The sequence below is a fragment of the Staurois parvus genome, unplaced genomic scaffold (assembly GCF_062004578.1).
Source record: "Staurois parvus isolate SC_StPar_1 unplaced genomic scaffold, SC_StPar_1.0 ptg000061l, whole genome shotgun sequence".
NCBI lineage: Eukaryota > Metazoa > Chordata > Amphibia > Anura > Ranidae > Staurois > Staurois parvus.
The window spans coordinates 2,297,861-2,318,010 of record NW_028317857.1 but is presented as its reverse complement, the minus strand read 5'-3'; the positions used below and the strand labels follow the sequence as shown (position 1 = coordinate 2,318,010).

At 41.6% G+C, this 20,150-nt stretch overlaps 1 protein-coding gene and 1 long non-coding RNA gene across 3 annotated transcripts in view; one reads left to right on the top strand and one right to left on the bottom strand.

The window, feature by feature from the left end:
• ZEB1 (zinc finger E-box binding homeobox 1) overlaps window positions 1–20,150 on the bottom strand; it is a 209,963-nt gene that overhangs the window by 114,249 nt on the left and 75,564 nt on the right. The window lies entirely within an intron of this gene.
• LOC149469728 (uncharacterized) lies at window positions 15,944–16,429 on the top strand. Its single transcript, XR_016311519.1, has 2 exons — window positions 15,944–16,090; window positions 16,220–16,429. It is a non-coding gene; the product is annotated as an uncharacterized LOC149469728 (long non-coding RNA).

Here is a 20,150-nt window from a genome sequence, read left to right as displayed (position 1 = left end):
CATTCCCCAAAATGCTTAGCAGAGTAGTCAGGCTTTTTCTGCGGATAAACCCAGCTTTTTCTGATTATGCTGTCACGTGGCAAACAGTGTGATTAGTGGAGTGCATTTAACACAGATCACATACAGATACAGATTATTTCTTGGCGGAAACCTTTGAAATCCTGCTGTGAAAGCAGATCCATGTTTCCAGGACACAAGCGAGAAGTGCACAGCCCTCATTGTTCTGCCGTGAAGTTTTTTCAGAGTTTTGTCACTCCGGGAGCAGCCTTCCATCTGGAGCGAAGCAAATGGTCAGCTGTACTGTGGGAATATATAGATTGCTCAACGTTCGCACCTGTTGGCAGGAGACAAACAGCCAAAATACTTGCAGCCAGCTGTCAGGACTGGAGAGGAATACTGAACATCGTGTCTGGGACAGAAAAAGAAAAGCGTTTCCTTAACGAGAGGGACAGCAAAGAACAGATGCAAAAAAAAAAAGTTACCTTGGATGCCGTTTTTTGCCCAACTTTGGTAGACAATGGTTGGTGGGATTGGTATTCACAATAGACTCTTTTTACTTTGTGAATTTACAGGATGTCCTAAAAACCTTTCAAAAGTTCGTAAATGGCAGAAAACTGGCTGCAGATTTTTATCACATAATACAACTGAACTAAATCACCACACCACCAATAATTCTAGAATTCTGGTGCCCATATTGTGGTCTGGAGACCATAGGAGGACTTTTGGTACTTGTTGTGTGGCCCTTGGATCCCAGCAGTCTGAATATGGAGTAGGGCCATTGATTTGTAAAGGGGCAATAGCAGTGATCTCTACTAGCCTCATATAACATGTCCCGGTCTCTCAATGTCTTCTAAAGCATGTCTCCAGTCTACAAGCAAATCTGCAGAGACATGTCCACAGTCTCTGACCATCATCTCCTCTAGTATGTTCGTAGTCTCTGATCATCATCTCCTCTAGTATGTCTGCAGTCTCTGATCATCACCTCTTCAAGTATGTCCACAGTCTCTGACTGTCATCTCCTCTATTATATCCGTAGTCTTGACCATCATTTCCTTTAGTATGTCTGCGGCCTCTGACCATCACCACTTCTAGTATGTCCACAGTCTCTGACCATCATTTACTCTAGTATGTCCGTAGTCTTTGACCATCATCTCCTCTAGCACGTCTGCCATCTCTCACCATCATCTGCTCTAGTATGGCCGCAGTCTCTGACCATCATGTCCTCTAGTATTTCTGCCATCTGTGACCATCATTTTCTCTAGCATGTCTGCAGTCTCTGACCATCATCTCCTTTAGTATGTCTGCCATCTCTGACCATCATCTGGTTTAGTATGTCCGCTGTCTCTGACCATCATCTGCTCTAGTATGTCTGTAGTCTTTGACCATCATCTCCTCTAGTATGTTTGCCATCTCTGGCCATCATCTGCTCTAGTATGTTCGCAGTCTCTGACAATCATTTCCTCTAGTATGTTCGCAGTCTCTGACCATCATCTCCTCTAGTATGTCCACAATCCCTGATCATCCTCTCCTCTAGTAGTGTACCTGCATTCTCTGAAATTCCTGTCTACCATTACATATACTGAACATTATGCATGGCCCTCTGGTGATGTCAGGGGTCGCAGTTGAGCCTCCTCTATATCTCATAAGTTGACAATCAATATTCTAGTGTCTAAAAGCATTTATTCCATCGTATTTATCAAACATAACAAGCCAATGCATTTCTGGGGCTAAAACTATACTCCCTTCATGGGGCTTAAATGGTGTACAAAAAAAGAGGAGTACACATGGAGTTGTAAATAATGCCACTTTTGATAGACATATTGATCTGTATAAAGAAGTGGAAAAGTAATGTATCTACTGGCACGATAAAAACAGCTAATAAAACTATATTATGAGGGGACTCAGAAGAACAAAAACTGCCGTGCTCATGCTATTCACACACTCTATTCTATATATATTTTTTATTTTGTTCTACTTTAATTATTTTAAAAGGTACACCCAAATACATTTAATAATGTATTTTTTTAATCTGCCTGACATTGAACTTTAACTGCCAATATGTGGAACCTGTGTGCCTACACCTAAGGCCAATCACCCAGGGTGATTTGATCCGTGCCCTGCCACATTTTTCCGACACAGGGATGTACAGGTGTTTTGTGCATCCCTGTGCTGGCAGTGCCATAGCTATTTGAACACAGCGGCTGCATGGACACAGCCTTTGCTCCCACTGTAACACCTGTGCAAGTGCATGGCCCCAAAAATGCACCCAGGGCGAGTTCAAGGACATGCACCCACACCAATGTCACATTGGGAGTAGTAGCTGTGTCCATGCAGCTACTGTGTCCCAATAGACATGAATGGGAGTGCCTGCACAGGAACACCTGTACATCCCCCTGTGGGTAAACACGGCCCTGCACGGATCAAATCACCCTGTGTCAATGAGGCCTAAAACAAAATAGTTTAATATATTGCTGCATATCAGTACTTAGATGTTGGCTGCCTTAGTTTTATTTTCTTCAGTCTTTCTTCCCTTTTTCACCCTGCGAATTACATACTTCCTCTCCATGGATGCCTCTGCTTACTCCTCCACTGTATCTAAGGAGGAAGCCATGGTTGTCACCTTGGCTGGACTTCGAATATGACTTTCTCCCTTCATATCTACTACATGGGAGTTGGGGAGATATTACATTTTTGTTATCCAGTTTAGACATATTTTGTGTTATCTGTGACATGTTTTTATTATCACTGCAAAATAAAGTGGCAGTTTCTGCCTTCTGCAGACAAAATATATTTAGACGGATATCCAACACATGACAGACTGCTGGCTGGTAGATCTGGGTAGGAGAAGAGTTCTTCTATCTATTTCATTTTACAAATAACTCCCAGTGAGTATCTATGGAGTCCTTATTTTCTAGAATCCCTATAATTACTCTCAAAATGTCTGCACTGTTCCTCAGTCAGGAAGATCATGGCTCATTAAAACCTACTAATGAGAGTATACAGTTATCTGTGTCATTTAAACAGATACTGGCCCTGATCATCTTAATCATTTATAATTGCTATTGTCAAAACTGCTCTCCTCCATTATGGAGTAAACTAGACAGGAGTCAAACAAGGATAAGAAAGGCAGAAATACATAAAAACAGTTTTGCGGCAGTATTCCCTCCATCTCCCAAGGCAGAAAAATGCGCACACTGTAAATCTGTTAGTGAGAAAATAATGGTGTTATGCTGTCAGAAAGTCTACAATGCAATATGAATTCACAAATACACCTGTCTGAGGAAGTTTGGGTTTCACTTGGATGTCTGCACAGGAAAAATGGCTAACCATTACTCAATAAATGTCTACTGAAGCCTGTTAAATTCTACATCTAGAGCAACCATTCTCAGCCTGGGTTCCTCCAGAAGTTGTTAGCAGTTCCTTGATCTGTGGCTGATTGACCCTCCAACTGATGGTGCCTTCACAGTTCCAGGGCCAATGCCACATGGCAAACTCAGCCGCATGAAACAAATGTTCCTTTTAGCAGTCTGTAATGGTGGCCTGACCACCACTGTAGGGAAGGCACTCTTCCCACTGACCACCAATATAAGGGGCATTCTTTTCACCAACCAACAATGTAAGGGACATCCTAACCACCAATGTAAGGGGCATTTATCTCACAGACCCTTAATGCAAAGGACATTATTTTTGCTGACCACCAGTGTAAGTGGCATTCTTCTCAATAGCCACCAGTGTAAGGGACATTCTTCTCAATAGCCACCAGTGTAAGGGACATTCTTCTCAATAGCCATCAGTGTAAGGGACATTCTTCTCAATAGCCACCAGTGTAAGAGACATTCTTCTCAATAGCCACCAGTGTAAGGGACATTCTTCTCAATAGTATACTAGAAAAACACAAGAAAGAGAGGGCGCACCAGCCTGGCACATTATTCAGTAACCATTTATTGTAAAAATAAAATCATATCTACTCACACACATCAAAATAAATAAATAAAACAAAAGGCTTGGCTCTGAGGAAGAGGGAACTACCCTCGAAACATGTAAGCCAGTTGGATCCAGGTGATGTCCTCCCAAGCCTAGGAGCACGCAGAGTGGACAGAACAGTTATTTTGATGAGCCCTGTCTATTTTGACGTTTGTGAGTAGATGATTTTACAATAAATGGTTACTGGGATAATACACTGGGCTGGTGCCCCCTCTCTTTCTTGTGTTTTTCTAGTATACTACTGTGACTTCCCCAGTCCTGAGAGGGCAGCAAAATGTGGTGCTTTCTTATCTACAGCCAAGAAACGGATGTGCAAGGAGATCTGGTATTAAACCACCACACTCGTGCAGGAGGTGTTTTGTTTGGTCTGCATTCTTCTCAATGACCACCAGTGTAAGGGGTACCAGTGTAAGGGGTTCTCAATGACCCCCAATGTAATGGGTGCTCTTTTCAATGACCACCAGTGTAAAGGGCATTCTTCTCAATGATGACCAATGAACCTTGGTTTAATCAGGAATTTAGCAGCTCTGCCGAGCATTACCATAACAGGTGATACATTTATTTTGAATGGCACCTCACCGCACCTAAGCACCGTAGCACAACGCACTTGTGTTTTAGAGCACCGCAAAGCACAGATGCGAGACACAGCATCCATTTATCTAAAGAGTACATTAATGGCTTCAAGAATGTTGCATGTTCAATGGCTGCTCAACAAGAAGCAATTAGCTTTAATTTACCACCCGAGATTACAAAATCTCCACCTCTATAGGACCTTGGTTGTCACCACTAAATTATAACTAAAGTCTAAAGAACAAAACTTATGTGCAGACAAGCACTTTATTGCAGAAGAGGCATCTAATGTCTCTTCTGCAAATAAAATCAACTTGCCTGTCTTCCAGCAGTCTTCTGTAGAATGTACACTGAACTGCGCATGCGATATCATCTCACTTACTGTTGCGTCTCCACGATTTTAGATTTGGCTACACATACACTTTCCACGCTTCAGTCGATCCTGAATACGGCAGCCAGACTCATTCACCTTTCCAACCGCTCCATCTCCGCCACCCCCCTCTGCCAATCACTCCACTGGCTTCCGATTGCGCAACAGATCAAATTCAAAATCCTAACACTGACGTACAAAGCCATCCACCACAGTGCCCCGAACTACATCACTGACCTAATATCCAAGTTCCACCCATCACGCACACTCCGCTCCTCACAAGACCTCCTTCTCTCTAGTTCCCTGGTCTCCTCCTCCCATGCCCGCCTCCAGGACTTCTCCAGGGTGTCACCCATCCTCTGGAACTCCCTGCCCAAACCCATCAGATTATCACCTACTCTCCTCTCCTTTAGGCGCACCCTGAAAACCCATCTCTTCAGGGAAGCCTACCCCACCACCTGCTAACTTGCCGACCTCCTCCACTCTTCCTACCACTCCATCCCCCACAGCTATCTCCTCCTGTGCCACCATTCCCTCCCTCCTAGATTGTAAGCTCGAAAGAGCAGGGCCCTCAATCCCCTCATGTTTTGCATTGTATTGTTATTGTTCTGTCACATGTTCTGTCCCCCTTTGTAATGTACAGTCCTCCTGTGACCCAGATTCAGCTGAGAGCAGGCTATTGTCGCTCCAGGCTTGGGAAACATCCCGACAATATTGTCGGAATCCACCCAGCTGCCTGACTGACAGCTGGCTCTACCTTTCAGTGCATGAGTGAGAACCAGAGCCAGCCACTCCCACTTCCTCTCCAGCCCCACACTGCAGTGAGCTCTGGAGGAGCAGAGCGGAAGGGGTGACACCGCTCAGAGAAGACCTAGAACTGAACGATCAGAAGTCATGTCAGCTGTCATGCTCAGCTGAGGTGGGACAGCTGCAGCATCAGCATGAGGGCAGGTATGTGTGTTAAATATTTCTTTTTAAATCCCATATTTCTCCTTTATCCCTTGTAAGTTCAAATCTTTTATAAATGTCAGTGATAAATAATACTATGGTGATCATTATGGTGCCTATTTGTTATACAACAACTTTTTAGATCCAAAAACCCTGTGCCAAAATCAAATGATGTGTTGCACGCAGATGTTTCAAAAACAATCACTGTGTGAAAATTCAAATAAACATTTCACAGTACATGCGCAAAATGTGTCTGTCGTATGATTGGTCAGGAACCTCTCTGGCACTTATTCTTGGACAAGTACAGTATACATTTTACATGTGCTGCAAATCAGTATAAAATGTACCCACTGAAAAATCATGATCGAAGCAAACAGTTACAAATCACATGAGAATAAAGATAATATTGGAACTTTCTAAAATGTGTATTTAAATGGAATTTTATGCAAAGCAAGCCCTTGCAGGCACATACAGCACTGAGGTTTCACATGGCTGGGTAAAAAGTATCCTGTTAAGCTTGATCGCCTCCTGGAGGGGAGAAGGCAGGATGCCATCACTACTTAATACATAATGACAGACTTTTACAACCTGCTAAAGAGTAATTAACATGGTTCTGCTTTACTGGGAACCAGTGAAGTTTGTAAGCGGCATGATTCCAGCTCAATGGAACACGTAATAAACATTCACCAAACAAGTCCTACATACAAGACTAGAAGAATAAAAAAAAAGCTGACAGCAAGAGCCACGTCTTCCTTCCTTCCAGTCCTTCTTGGAAATCATTGTAGTTCTTTCCGAACATTTAAAGGGTAACTCCACGCACAGAATAAAACCTTGATTTATTGTGCATATAGTCACGGAACTCCCTAGGGTTTTTTATTTCCCTAAGCAGCACTTTGCAATTACCTGAAATCATTCTTCATATTATATTCCTCGAACAGCAGCTGAGATTTCAGGTTAGACTGATGGTAGGAGTGACAGTAATGGCTGAGAAGTGGCAGAGCAAGGTTGACCATCACAAAATCGTATCTGTGGTCTCTCTTAAGACTAGTACACACAATCAGAAAATCGTACGATAATCTGATCCTTAGTACACAGCTTTCATCCAAAATTATTTGAAGAGACAAACACGACGTGCGATATCAGATTGTACGATTTTTGTTTAATCAGTGTAGTTTTCATCCGAAAATACAATACAAATACATGACATCACCAGGGGCGGACTGACCATTTGGAAAGTCGGGCACTGCCCGAGGGCCCGGGGTCAGTAGGGGGCCCCATGAGATGCCCCTGGTACCTTTTTCCTAGGCTTTTTTGGGAAGGACACAGGGGCCCCATGATCCCCTATTGCCCGGGGGCCCCATGAGTTGTCAGTCTGCCCCTGGACATCACTTATGAATTTTCTTTCCGTTGCACAAGAATTTTTCGTAACTTTAGTAACCTCTTCAATCTTGATACGAGATTAGCATGCAAACAAAAAACAGGTGATCATTCGTCCGATATTCTCATTATGTTTGTAGGGCTTTCCAACCAGCTACAGTTGCGCTCAAAGTTTGCATACCCTGGCAGAAATTATGAAATTTTGGCATTGATATTGAAAATATGAACATCTTTTTATTTCCTTTTCCATCTTTATAAAGTTCCATTACCTTGTTATGCAGGACTTTTGACAGTTCTTTTCTGCTCCCCATGGCTCAGTATCTAGCTTAGTCAGTGCTTCCACGTAAGAGCTAACAAACTCATTGACTATTTATACACTGACACTAATTGCAATTTAAAAAGCCACAGATGTGGGACATTAACCTTTAATTAGCATTTTAACCCGTGTGTGTCACCTTGTGTGTCTGTACCAAGGCCAAACATTCCAGGGTATGTAAACTTTTGATCAGGGCCATTTGGGTGATTTCTGTTATCATTATGATTTAAAAAGAAGCCGAACAACTATTTGATAATAAATGGCTTCATATGATCATCATCCTTCAATAAAAGAGCATTTTTTGGCAAGATCAGTCATATTTTCAATATCAATGCCAAAATTTCACAATTTCTGCCAGGGTATGCAAACTTTTGAGCACAACTATATGATAGTAGCTTATCACATGCACAAGTCTTGTAGGGCAAATGTTTAGACTAAAAAACATTTCTTAGCCTTTTTTACCCCCAGAGGAACCCCTTAAAAAAAATCAGGTCTCAGGGAACCCTTATTAAATCAAATTCATTGGGAGTCAATCGGAAAAATGCCCCTGACATTGGTGGTCAATTGGAAGGAAGTCCACAGTGGTGGTCAGAATGTCACATTTACAGACAACTAAAAAGATCATTGGTGTCACTCAGCCTGCTGTGCGAGGTAGTGTTGGCCCTACAACCATGAGGCCCCATCAGATGGGAGGTCAATCAGCCATAGCTCAAATAACCCCTAGCATACTTTGAGGGAACCCTGGGGTTCTGCGATTGAGCCTGTCTGGTTTAGACAGTACATATAAAGCAGGCCATAAATTATACAATTGTCTGTCTTTCTACCATGGGTGGAGGGAAAGAATATTACTTGATCCCCCCCCCCCTTCCCCCCAGGGCTATTGTGTTCTGTCAGCAGGGAGCCTTCCCTGTCAGCAGAAAACAATGATCACTGCTGGCGGCTATAGCCACCAGCAGTGGTCACATGTACAAAATCTAAAAAGCTACTTGTACTGAAGTCAATCAATGGATCAACTGCAGTACAACCAGGATGGCCATAGATGGATCCTCCTGCAGATCCGGCCAAGATTCGATCCATCTATGGCCGGCTTTATTTCGTTGAGTTCAGGAATGCATCAGGATGCAGAGTTGAGATGTTGAGATACAATTTTAGGCTTTGGGCTTAGGATGCATCAGCCATGCATGAGAAATGGGGGTATACAGAGAACCGAGGAAAGAGTGAACAGAAGAAAAAAAACAGCATTATATAGGCAGGCCATTATAACCAATTCCAAAGGGATTTTTTTTCTTCCCTAACTGGAGGACCTTTTGAATTTAGTCAAATAGCTCAAAAACTCCAAGCGGGCTATAGGTCTGTCTGAATTGACTGGCAGGATCTGTCTACACTTTTGCTCCTAAAGCCATTAAGTTTAAAACAGAAATGAAAGGTAAAATATTTGTGTATACATAGAAAAACATTATTAATACCTTTCCCCCCCCCTTTTTTTAATAAGTGATCACATACCCAGTTCTCAGCTGCCTTCTGCCTGAAACTGAGCAAATCGCTGAAGAATAATGCCTCATTGAAGGGCCAGTTTACTGTCCTTCAGACTTTAGGGGGGGTCGGACTGTCGCCAGTGGGAGTAGAATATGCCCCGGCATCAGTGCCCCATCATTGGTTTTAAAGGGAGAAATAGTTCCCCATTGTTAATATCAGTGAGAAGAAAAGTGCTCCATTGTTGATATCAGAGAGAAGTATAATGCCCCATTGAAGGGCTAGTTTACTGTCCTTCAGACTTTAGGGGGGCCGGATTGTAGCCAGTGGGAGTAGAATATACCCCAGCATCAGTGCCCCATCACTGGTTTTAAAGGGAGGAATAGCTCCCCATTGTTGAGAAGAAAAGTGCTCCATTGTTATCAGTGAGAAATATAATGCCCCATTGATGGTGTTAGTTGGGGGGAATAGTGCTCCATCATTCGTGACAGTTAGTGGACTAGTGCCCCAAGGCCCAGATAAACTCAAGCAAAGGGCCACACCTGGCCCCTGGGCCACAGTTTGGAGACCACTGTTCTAGGCATTCGGTCCTGGGCACAAATGGAAGTACCTCTGAGTGCACTGATCAGCTTCATCCAGATGTAGGAGCTGCCAGCCTCTCATACAGTATAACAGGGCTGGACAAGGTATCTGTACCCTCTGTCTACGGCTAAGCCCTGGAGCCCCATGCACTGCTAAATGCCCAACGTGCAATAACCCTAAAACTTAAAAGAAAAAAAAAATGGACAATGAGTATGGAGTAGTAATTTACCAGGCTGCAAAACAAAGTGATAAAAACGACACAAATGCATGTCTCCAGAAGACTGTGGCCAATCCTGCACTGATTTTCCTCACACAGAAAGCATAATTATCACTGTGTTCATCTGACTGACTAATTACACTGCTGTAATTACTGTGTGAAGTACAAACAAGAGCTACAAGAACAATAGAAGGCAAGTGTGACCGCCACACTCTACAGTAGCAGAAGCAGGCTATGCATGGGCGATTGTGGAGAACATTACATGACTGATGGGATCTACATCAAAGGAGTTTATCTTATCTTTGGATTAGTAGCTGTAGTGATCACACTTAAACAGAAGAAGGTCTCAGCAGTGCCATTTTACAGCTAATGACCCTCAAAAAGCAAGGTCCGCTTTTAACTAGCTTCATATCATCACTCCAATTTTATTGAATACAAAAAAATACACAAAAGAACTTCATCAAAAAGCCGGCTACACTACTGTAACTGCATCATGTCAGGGCAATTCTGTATACTAGAAGTCAGTTATTACTGAAATCTTCCGAATGTTCATATTTTAATTTTTTTTTTATTAAAGAAAGTCCAAAAGTGATATCTATAGGGGGAGGCTAAGCCCATGGCTCTTGATACGGTTTTGGATACTCCAATGCGAGATCTCCTTGCCAAAATTCACTATAATAAAAGTAGAAAACCCAACTGAGAGAGTGGGACTCCTTCATAATGGCCACAGCAGGAATATAAATTAGAAACTTAAAAGTGTTAGTTCACCTTTACACAAAAAATGAACAGGTAATCTAACACTGTACACCCTCTCCCCACCCCCTGATCCCCGCTGTACTTACCACCAGCAATCCTGAGCTGCCAGTGCCCACACAGTTGATCCAGCGGTATGGAGTTTTGAAATCCCAGCTCTTCTCCCTCTTCTTCCGGGATGTACCAGATCGATTCTAATTGATCAGCGCCATAACAATGAATCGATCTGGTCTGTCCTGGAAGTGCTACACTGCGAAGAGGGAGAAGGGCAGGGATTTCAAATCCCAGGACCACTGGACCTACTGCATAGCTGCAGACAGCTTAGGATCTCCAAAGGAAAGTACAGCAGGGACCAGGGTGGTGGGGAGGACGTACCTTTACATTTCTTTCTGTAAAGTTGGACAAACCCAAGGGCAGGGGGAATGAGAATCTATCCTTTTGCAAAAAAAGTCAAACAGATGTCAGGAGGTAGAGCGGAGATTCTTGCAGTATTATTGACCAGACCAAAAACAATTGTACTTGTTGGCAATTGTAATCAAAGCAACAGAACAGTCTCTGTATTTATCTTTTTACTCCTTATTGTAAAGCAACCATAAAGTTAATGGTAATGTAACCAGACAATATAGAACAGTTTTCTGTCATATTTTACTGCACCTGAAACACAATCTGCTCAGGACTAGGTCTATATAATCAGATGGCTCCAGCCAGACGTCTTCTCCTATCTAAATATAGGATTCTGGGATGGAAACATTTATTTTATGTAAAATTCAATGGCTGGGAAATCAATATGACATCTTACAGCCATGCCCATGTTTGACAATAGGATATAAGCAGCATACTTCCAGTGTATGTAAACCCTAACAATGGACTTCTCTTATTTGCTTCTTTTTGGTCTGCCACATATACTATTGGAAGCATTTGATATTATCTGTTTGATAAGTGCAAAAATACTTGTTGATCTTGAAGATAAGGAAGGGTTGATGGAGATGAAGCAAGAGTTGATGGAAATGAAGGAGGGGTTGATGGAGATGAAGGAGGGGTTGATGGAAATGAAGGAGGGGTTGACAGAGATAAAGAAGGGGTTTACGGAGAAGAAGGAAGAGTTGATGGATATGAAGGAGGGGTTGATGGAGATGAAGGAGGGGTTGAGAGATGAAGGAAGAGTTGATGGGGATGAAGGAGCAGTTGATGAAGATGAAGGAGGGTTTGATGGAGATGAAGGAGGGGTGATGGAGATGAAGGAGGAGTTGAGAGATGAAGGAAGAGTTGATGGAGATGAAGGAGGGGTTGATGGAGATGAAGGAGGGGTTGAGAGATGAAGGAAGAGTTGATGGAGATGAAGGAGGGGTTGATGAAGATGAAGGAGGGTTTGATGGAGATGAAGGAGGGGTGATGGAGATGAAGGAGGGGTTGATGGAGATGTAAGAAGAGTTGATGGGAATGATGGAGATGAAGGAAGGGTTAATGGAGATGAAGAAGGGTTGAAGGAGATGAAGGAAGAGTTACTGGAGATGAAGGAAGTGTTGATGGAGATGAAGGACAGGTTGATGGGGATGAAGAAGGGGTTGATGGAGATGAAGGACGGGTTGATGGAGATGAAGGACGGGTTGATGGAGATGAAGGATGCGTTGATGCAGATGTAGAAGGGGTTATGGAGAGGAAGAAGGAGTTATGGCCATGAGGAGAAAGGGGAGGTCTGTGTTCCGTGTAATGCATTAAAAATAAAGTAGGCAGGGCTGGCACTACGTGTTTAAGAATTAAGAGCTGTGCTGCCATGTCATAGAGAAAGTTAGGAGTACATTATATTTCTGGCCTCAAAACAGGTATTTGTACTTGCAGCATGTTTAACCCTTTTAACACCTTTTAAGTGGGCTTTACTTCCCAGAAGGAACTATGGCTTTAAGCATTGCGATTGCCTCTCATAGCAGTCACATGATCAGGAGCACATCCCACTAGCTCCCAATCAGAAGCCATGAGTGGGGCTTTTGGTGACAGCTCAGTTAGTGTACTGTGAGTGTGCCCAACCTCCTTACACTGTGAATGCATATGTGCGGTGGCTTTGCATCAAAATCACCTTTCTTGCCACTGCATATACGCATATAGCGGTTGGCAAGAGGCAAAAGGATAAAAATGTGGGAAAATATGCATAATTTTAGGAAATGTACTTTTTCTTTTTTCAACTTTCAGATGCAATTTTAAAACTTGATCAGTGAAGACTTTTGTCTCTCTCTCCCGTCTTGCTAACAAGATAATTCATAAAAAGAGAGTTTAGTTTAGTTATAGATATATGCCTGGTGGCTTGATTTGTACATGAGTGCATTTATTTCTTTCAGACCCTGTATTTGATTTCCCAAGCTCACCCCAGGAAAGCACAAAAATGGGCATGTCAATGAATGACAAGCCAAGTCCAACTGGAACAGTGGCCACATATGCCGGCTCACACAGCAGCTGCTGGCTGTAAAGTAAACACGGCTCCATATCGCTCATAAACTGGCTGTTACGTGCAGCTGGTTACAGCTGAAGAGGGGAATTCAGCTACTAGAAGTGACTTTTAAATCTTCTGCCATTTCCATTATGTCAAGTGAATAAGGGCACCCTGCTCTGTCTGTTTTTATATCTTTTGGCATGATCTGATTTTTTTTTTTGTTTAACTTGAATGAAGAGAACAAAAAAAAAATATGCATACCATTTGCCGTTATGGTAAACTAAAAGATGTGAAATACAAAAGCTACGTTAGCGGCGGCAGCCAAGATGAAAATGTCCGCACGGCTAAAGGTTAAATGTATAAGGACAGCATAAGGACCTGTCGACAGGCTTTGGGCTCACATCCATGGGCAATACAGCTTGCTTTAAGGTGGATTCCACTTGCATTTGACATCAGTCTGAGCTACTTCAGAGATCATTTAGAATTTATTGGCAAGTGCATTGGATCTCCTTTTAACCTCCATCAACCTGCTATTGCATCTCCACTGACTCATATAGGAAGAGAATGTGTTCTGACACAAACAAAGGCCCATTGACGCTGACCATAAAAAAAAAAAAAATGTGAATCTGGCCTTATTATTATTTACATAAAGATCAACTCCAACTAAAACTTTTTTTTTTTTCATTTTGGATGGAGTGAGTAAGGGTTAGAAGCTCTGCAAGGTTTTTATTGCTGTCTAAGTCTCGCTTTGCCAGTGACACCTAACCCCCCCAACATGTCACAGACAGCAATATAAACAACACAGAGGAAGAATTCCCTCTAATCAAACCTGATGAAAATATTAAATCTGTAGCATTTCTTGATTCTCTTAATTCAACTCAGAGTCTACTATCAGCGCTAAATGTCTGGTGTTAAGACTTGTAGTTGCAGCTGTCATGCAGATATCACAGGTGGTCGCGTGCTGTAATCCATCCTTCATTCAGAAAAGCCCTTGCATTGTTTTACAAGGCATTCTATAATTGCAGGAGTGGTGATTGTGACTTTTATCCACATCTCCTCCATTCACAAAACTCCTTGTATTCATTATTAAGAAGAAAAAAAAAAAAGTATGGTGCAACCTAGCACAAGCACGGATCTGCCAAGTGTCATGTGTAGGGCAGCCTATATATTTTTGTGGGCTGCCCTACCTGCAAGAAATGCAGGAAAATAAGTGCTTTTCACAGTTCGTTTGGCGGTTTTCTACATGCGTTTTTGACGTGTTTTTACCACGTTTAGTTCAGTTTTTTTTTTTAAAGTTTAATTTTTTTTTTGCTGGGCAGAAAATGCAAAACGTGGCAAAAACGCACTACCGTGCATTTCAGCAGATTCTCCATTGAACTCTGTTGTAGCAAAAACTCTGCTTTTTGCTTTAAAAAAAGTCCCTGACCCTTTCCAAAAACGGAGCAGTTCAAAAAAGCATAGATGTGAACATGTTCCATAGGAAACCATGCTAAATGGACTGTAGTATGTTTCTGCAAAAAGCACTAAAAACCGTATTGGTGTGAACGAAGCCTTAGTCTTTGACCCTTCTGTAAAATTGTGCCGCATCGAACAGCCTGGTGCTGCAGCACTACGTGGTTTGATGCATGCAAATACGTGTGCGTTTGCCGATGCGTGGAGATGCCGTTAAGAAATATTAGCGCCCCCGTGCATCTGCTAACGACAAATGCGTTTCTATGAGTGTTGGGAAAAGGTGCGATTGTGGGTGCGTTCCCAACAGGCACAGATGTAAACCAAGCCTTAGTCCCCATGCATATGATGTTTTTTACAGCGGCTGTTTTTGGCTTTTTATGTTTTTTTCTACAGCTAGTAAACCCCCCCAGCATGTTATCCTATGTGTCCATGTACACACATAGACTGTATTCAACGTTTTTTGGCTGGAAAAAAAATCCAGGACTAGTGGGTTTGTAGAGAAGTTTTTTTAGCTGTAAAAACGCTCTGAAGCTGAAAAATGAGGCAAAATGCTGTACTTGGACAAACGCGGAAAAACGCCGCTAAACATGGGAAAATGCTGCTAAATGCTAATGGAAATGCATTAGTGGGTTTCTAGAGGAGTTCTTTTAGCTGGACAAATGCTCTAACGATGAAAACCGTGGCAAAATGCGGTAAAATGCTGCAAACCAACGTTTTTGAACTTTTTTTAGTGAAAAAGCCCAAACGAAGAAAAACATGGGAAAATGCCGCTAAACGTGGGAAACTGCTGCTAAACGCTAATAAAAATGCACTAGTGGGTTTCTAAGGATATTTTTTTAACTGTAAAAATGCTCTAACACTGAAAAATGTGGCAAAACACAGTAAAACTCTGCAAACTGGCGTTTTTGGACTTTTTTTGGTAAACAAAAACCTGCAAAAGTGGAAAAACGCATCTAAACGCTAATGCAAAAAACGCTAAAAGAAGCTGAAAAACTCACGTTTTTAACATGACTTTACCCAGTGTTATGGGTTTGATTGCCAACCAGGACACTACCTCCATGGAGCCTGCATGTTCTCCCTGTGCCTGTGTGGGTTTCCTCCCACATTCCATGGACATTCTGGTAGGTTAATTCATGCCTAAATTGGCCCTAGTATGTAGAAATGTGAATGTGAATTTGTCCTGCAATAAATAAACGTGCTCTATTTTATTATTCATGCAATGGTATACAAACAAAGCCAAGAGCAGGTAATCTGAAATCTCCATTCATTAGTTTGATTATATTAAACTGCTGAAAGATGGAATTTGATTGGCTGCTATGGGTAACTGCATCTAATTGCTTTTTGCATCATGTGGTTATTAAAACAAGGCCTGCAGGCACCTCCTGCTACAAACAAACAAACCAGGAGGCTATCTGAGATACTAAAATAGTCGCCCGGATCACACGGCACACTTCCTCTACACTCCCTTCCTCCATCATGAACTGGCTACATGCCACAGTGGACAAGAAGTGGTCACTCCTCCCTCCCCGGGGTCACTGGGTCAGATATTTAACACCAGACGGAGGGACGCACATGGAATCCACATGCTCTGTTCCTGGGTTGAGCAATCCCGGACCCATCCAGGTATACAGCACATAGAAAGCAGTTCATGCATCTCTCCATAAGAGAGTGCTAAGAGTAATATCCCCCCAGTAGTCAATTATCAGCACCATGCAGAACATAGCAACAAAAATGATTTTATTTCCTTTATAGGGAACCGACATATTATACGGAACATCACCGAGGATGCAGAACCATGTCCACACACATAAGATGGAACAGAATATACATGAAATGAAAGCAGGACACAGGGGGCCATTCTCAGGCCAGTAAAGCCGCAGAAGCTTACTGCCTAATATCACTTTTAAAGCTGAACTCTGAACAACACTATAAATACAAGAGACATGTGAATTATTATTTGAATCTTGGTGTGCTTTGTGTATTCTGTCCAAATCTGTGCAGTAATCCAGTGTGAAATGTTATCTCTGTGCAGGAGCTTCCTGTAATGAAGACCACTCCCTGCTGCCCTCTTCCCTTGTGCAGGGTGACTGGTCTTGTCTCCACCAGTGGAGAACTCTGACAGCTGATTGGAGGGATAAGCTTTGTTCATATTTCATGTCGGAGGTGTACAACCACTGTAAAGGAAGATGCAAAATAACAAACTGAGGGCAGGTTCACACTATAGAAACGCAGTCCAAATGCGTTCCGGGTGCGCTTTTGCATGCGCGTTTTTGGTGTGTTCCGATGCATTTTTTACACAATCCAGTGCGTTTTTATGCATTCCAGTTAATTTTTCCCCTCTCTTTTTCTTCAATTTCAATAGGCGTTCCAGTGCGTTTTTGGTGCGTTTTGGTGTGTTCCAGTGTATTTTTCTGTGTTCCAGTACATTTCTGTGCAGAAAAAAATGCAGCATGTTCTACTTTTTTTTCTGCAACTGGAACTGAAAGCACTGATCTGAACTATGACATTGACAACCATTTAACCTACTTTCTGCGCATTTTCGATGCAGAAAAACTGCAACTGAAACGCATGTATTGTGAACTGGCCCTCAGTCCTCATGCACACTGGATGTCTTTACAGATGCTGTTTTTGGCTTCTGGCGGTTTTTTCTACAGCCAGTAAACTCCCCAGCATGTTATCCTATGTGTCCATGCACACATAGACTGGAATCAGCGTTTTTTTGGCAGGGGCATTTTTTGGCTGGAAAAAATCCCAGAACTAGAGGGTCTCTGGAGGAGTTTTTTTAGCTGTAAAAACACTCTAACGCTGAAAAACGTGGCAAACGTTTTTCAGCGTTAGAGCGTTTTTACAGCTAAAAAACTCTTAACGCAAGCTGTGTAAAGTCTTGTTAAAAAAGTTTTTCAGCATTTTTGCATTAGCGTTTAGTGTCGTTTTGCAGTGTTATTTCACATTTGAGTTTTTAGCAGGGTTTTTTTTTACCAATAAAAATTTTTTTTTTTGCTCAAAAAAAGTCCCAAAACATTAGTTTTTGAGAGTTAGAGAGTTTTTACAGCTAAAAAAAACTCACTAGTTCTGTGTTTTTTCTCCAGCCAAAAAACGTTGATTAGTCTATATGTACAAGGACACATAGGATAACATGCTGGGCAGTTTACTGGCTGTAGAAAAAAATGTCAAAAGCCAAAAACAGCCGCTGTAAAAATGTCCAGTGTGTATGAGGACTAACGCTGATAAAAGCTGAAAAACACAGAAAAAAGCTGAAAAACGCAGCTATCTGGTGTTTATGAGCATTTTTAAGCCTGAAGATTTTGTGGGAGAATAACTTTTCTAAAAAACACAAATGCTGAAAAACACTAAAAAAAAGGTGAAAAAAGCTAATGCAAAAACACTAAAAAACGCAAAAAAAAAAACCCTCAAGTTTTTCTTGCAGCATTCTACAGCTAATGATACTGGCGTTTTTCAAACGTCCAGTGTGCATGAGGCCTTAATGGCAGGATCACCAAGTGAAAACAAAGGAAAAAACCTAAAATAGGAAAAAATAAATGCAACCACCTACTTTAAAAATTGTTAAACTGCAATATAATATTTATTTGTTTTGGGGTTTATTACCACTTTATAGAAACAAAGTAGCAACATTTTCTTAAAGCAAAAAAGACCTAAAAACCACCAGTGAGTGCAGAAAATATCAAGCTGTGTCACAGCTTACAGCTCACTACATAAACATTTAAACATTCTTGGGATAAACATAGATCTATACTCAGACAAAAAAAGCTACAAAATATATATATTGAGAAAAAAAGGTTAAAAATAAAGTTTCTATCTATAAACTTGTATACAAACTATAGTCTCCCTCTATTTGAAGCAAAAACTTTAAATTGTCCCGAGTTCTCCTCTAAAGCTGCTAAAAAGACAGGAAAATCGGAAACCATTTGCAGGTTAATTCTTCAGATTGCGCAGTAACAGGTACGCACTCCACCATTACTGATAAGAAGTAAAAAACATCCAGTGCCTGAAAATAAAAGTCCTAATTCTCTGCGTTTCCCTCCGCATTTTAATAAGTTGCGAAGATAAGAAGCGGACAATTGGGTTCTCCTGCGTTGTGCTGGGTGTCCTGCTGACAAGTGGGAGCAGGTGTGCAATCACAAGGCAGCTGAGGGAAGATTTGGGGGGGAGGGAAGGAGGGAGCCAAACAACGGCAAAGCCCCACCGCCGCTATAAACCAAATGTTGATCACGAGCGTTCACAGCCGACTCTCCATTCTCACTGGGGGCAAAGGAACAGAGGGGCTCCTGTGAATCTGATCATGGTGAATTATGCAAAGTGGGTTGAGAGGTGCAAACAGAAATTCATACATTTGGCAACAACAAGTCAACAAGTCGTGCCGATTTCTCAATGCTGAGTTCTGGAAAGTAGGATAAAGTTTTATATTTAGGAGTTGATGAACTTCAATTAAACATTTTTTTCTTTCAATCTGCAATGTAAATAAAAGTTAAAGTGCTCTCTATTCCCTTCTTTTACACAATTACAAATATAGAATATATCCTTTAAAAAAAAAAAAAAAAAAAGGGGTAAGTCCAAAGTCTACCTTTTGCAAAAAAAAAAAAATGCATCCCCATTTGCAGAAAAAGTGCATTTCTTATGTTCTTTTTGCAAACGGCTCTATCCTTCACTCTTTATCTCATATCTTCAATCTCTCCCTTTCTACTGGCATCTTCCCAACTCTCTAAAACAGTGGTTCTTGACCTTGTTGGAGGTACTGAACCCCACCAGTTTCATATGCGCATTCACCGAACCCTTCTTAATTGGAAAAATAAAATATGATTTTTAAAATTCAAAACATAGGTATATATTTATACATAGGTGCACAAAATGAACAAAACCGTTAAGAACAAAGAACAAAACCATTAAAACATGATTTTCACACAAAAACAAAATAATGAATATTTACTGCACGAATCATATGAGTCGGGTGTGGGTCTTCACCTCTGCCGAACCCGCGAGACTGACTCACTGAACCCCTGGGGTTCGATCGAACCCAGGTTAAGAACCACTGTTTTATAGTAATTCATCCCCCATATAGTAATTCATCCCCCATAGTAATTCATCCCCCCTAGAGTAATTCATCCCCCATATAGTAATTCATCCCCCATATAGTAATTCATCCCCCATAGTAATTCATCCCCCCTATAGTAATTCATCCCCCATATAGTAATTCATCCCCCATAGTAATTCATCTCCCATATAGTAATTCATCCCCCATAGTAATTCATCCCCCCTAGAGTAATTCATCCCCCATATAGTAATTCATCCCCCATAGTAATTCATCCCCCATATAGTAATTCATCCCCCATAGTAATTCATCCCCCATATAGTAATTCATCCCCCATAGTAATTCATCCCTCATAGTAATTCATCCCCCATATAGTAATTCATCCCCCATAGTAATTCATCCCCCATATAGTAATTCATCCCCCATATAGTAATTCATCCCCCATAGTAATACATCCCCCATATAGTAATTCATCCCCCATAGTAATTCATCCCCCATATAGTAATTCATCCCCCATAGTAATTCATCCCCCATAGTAATTCATCCCCCATATAGTAATTCATCCCCCATATAGTAATTCATCCCCCATAGTAATACATCCCCCATATAGTAATTCATCCCCCATATAGTAATTCA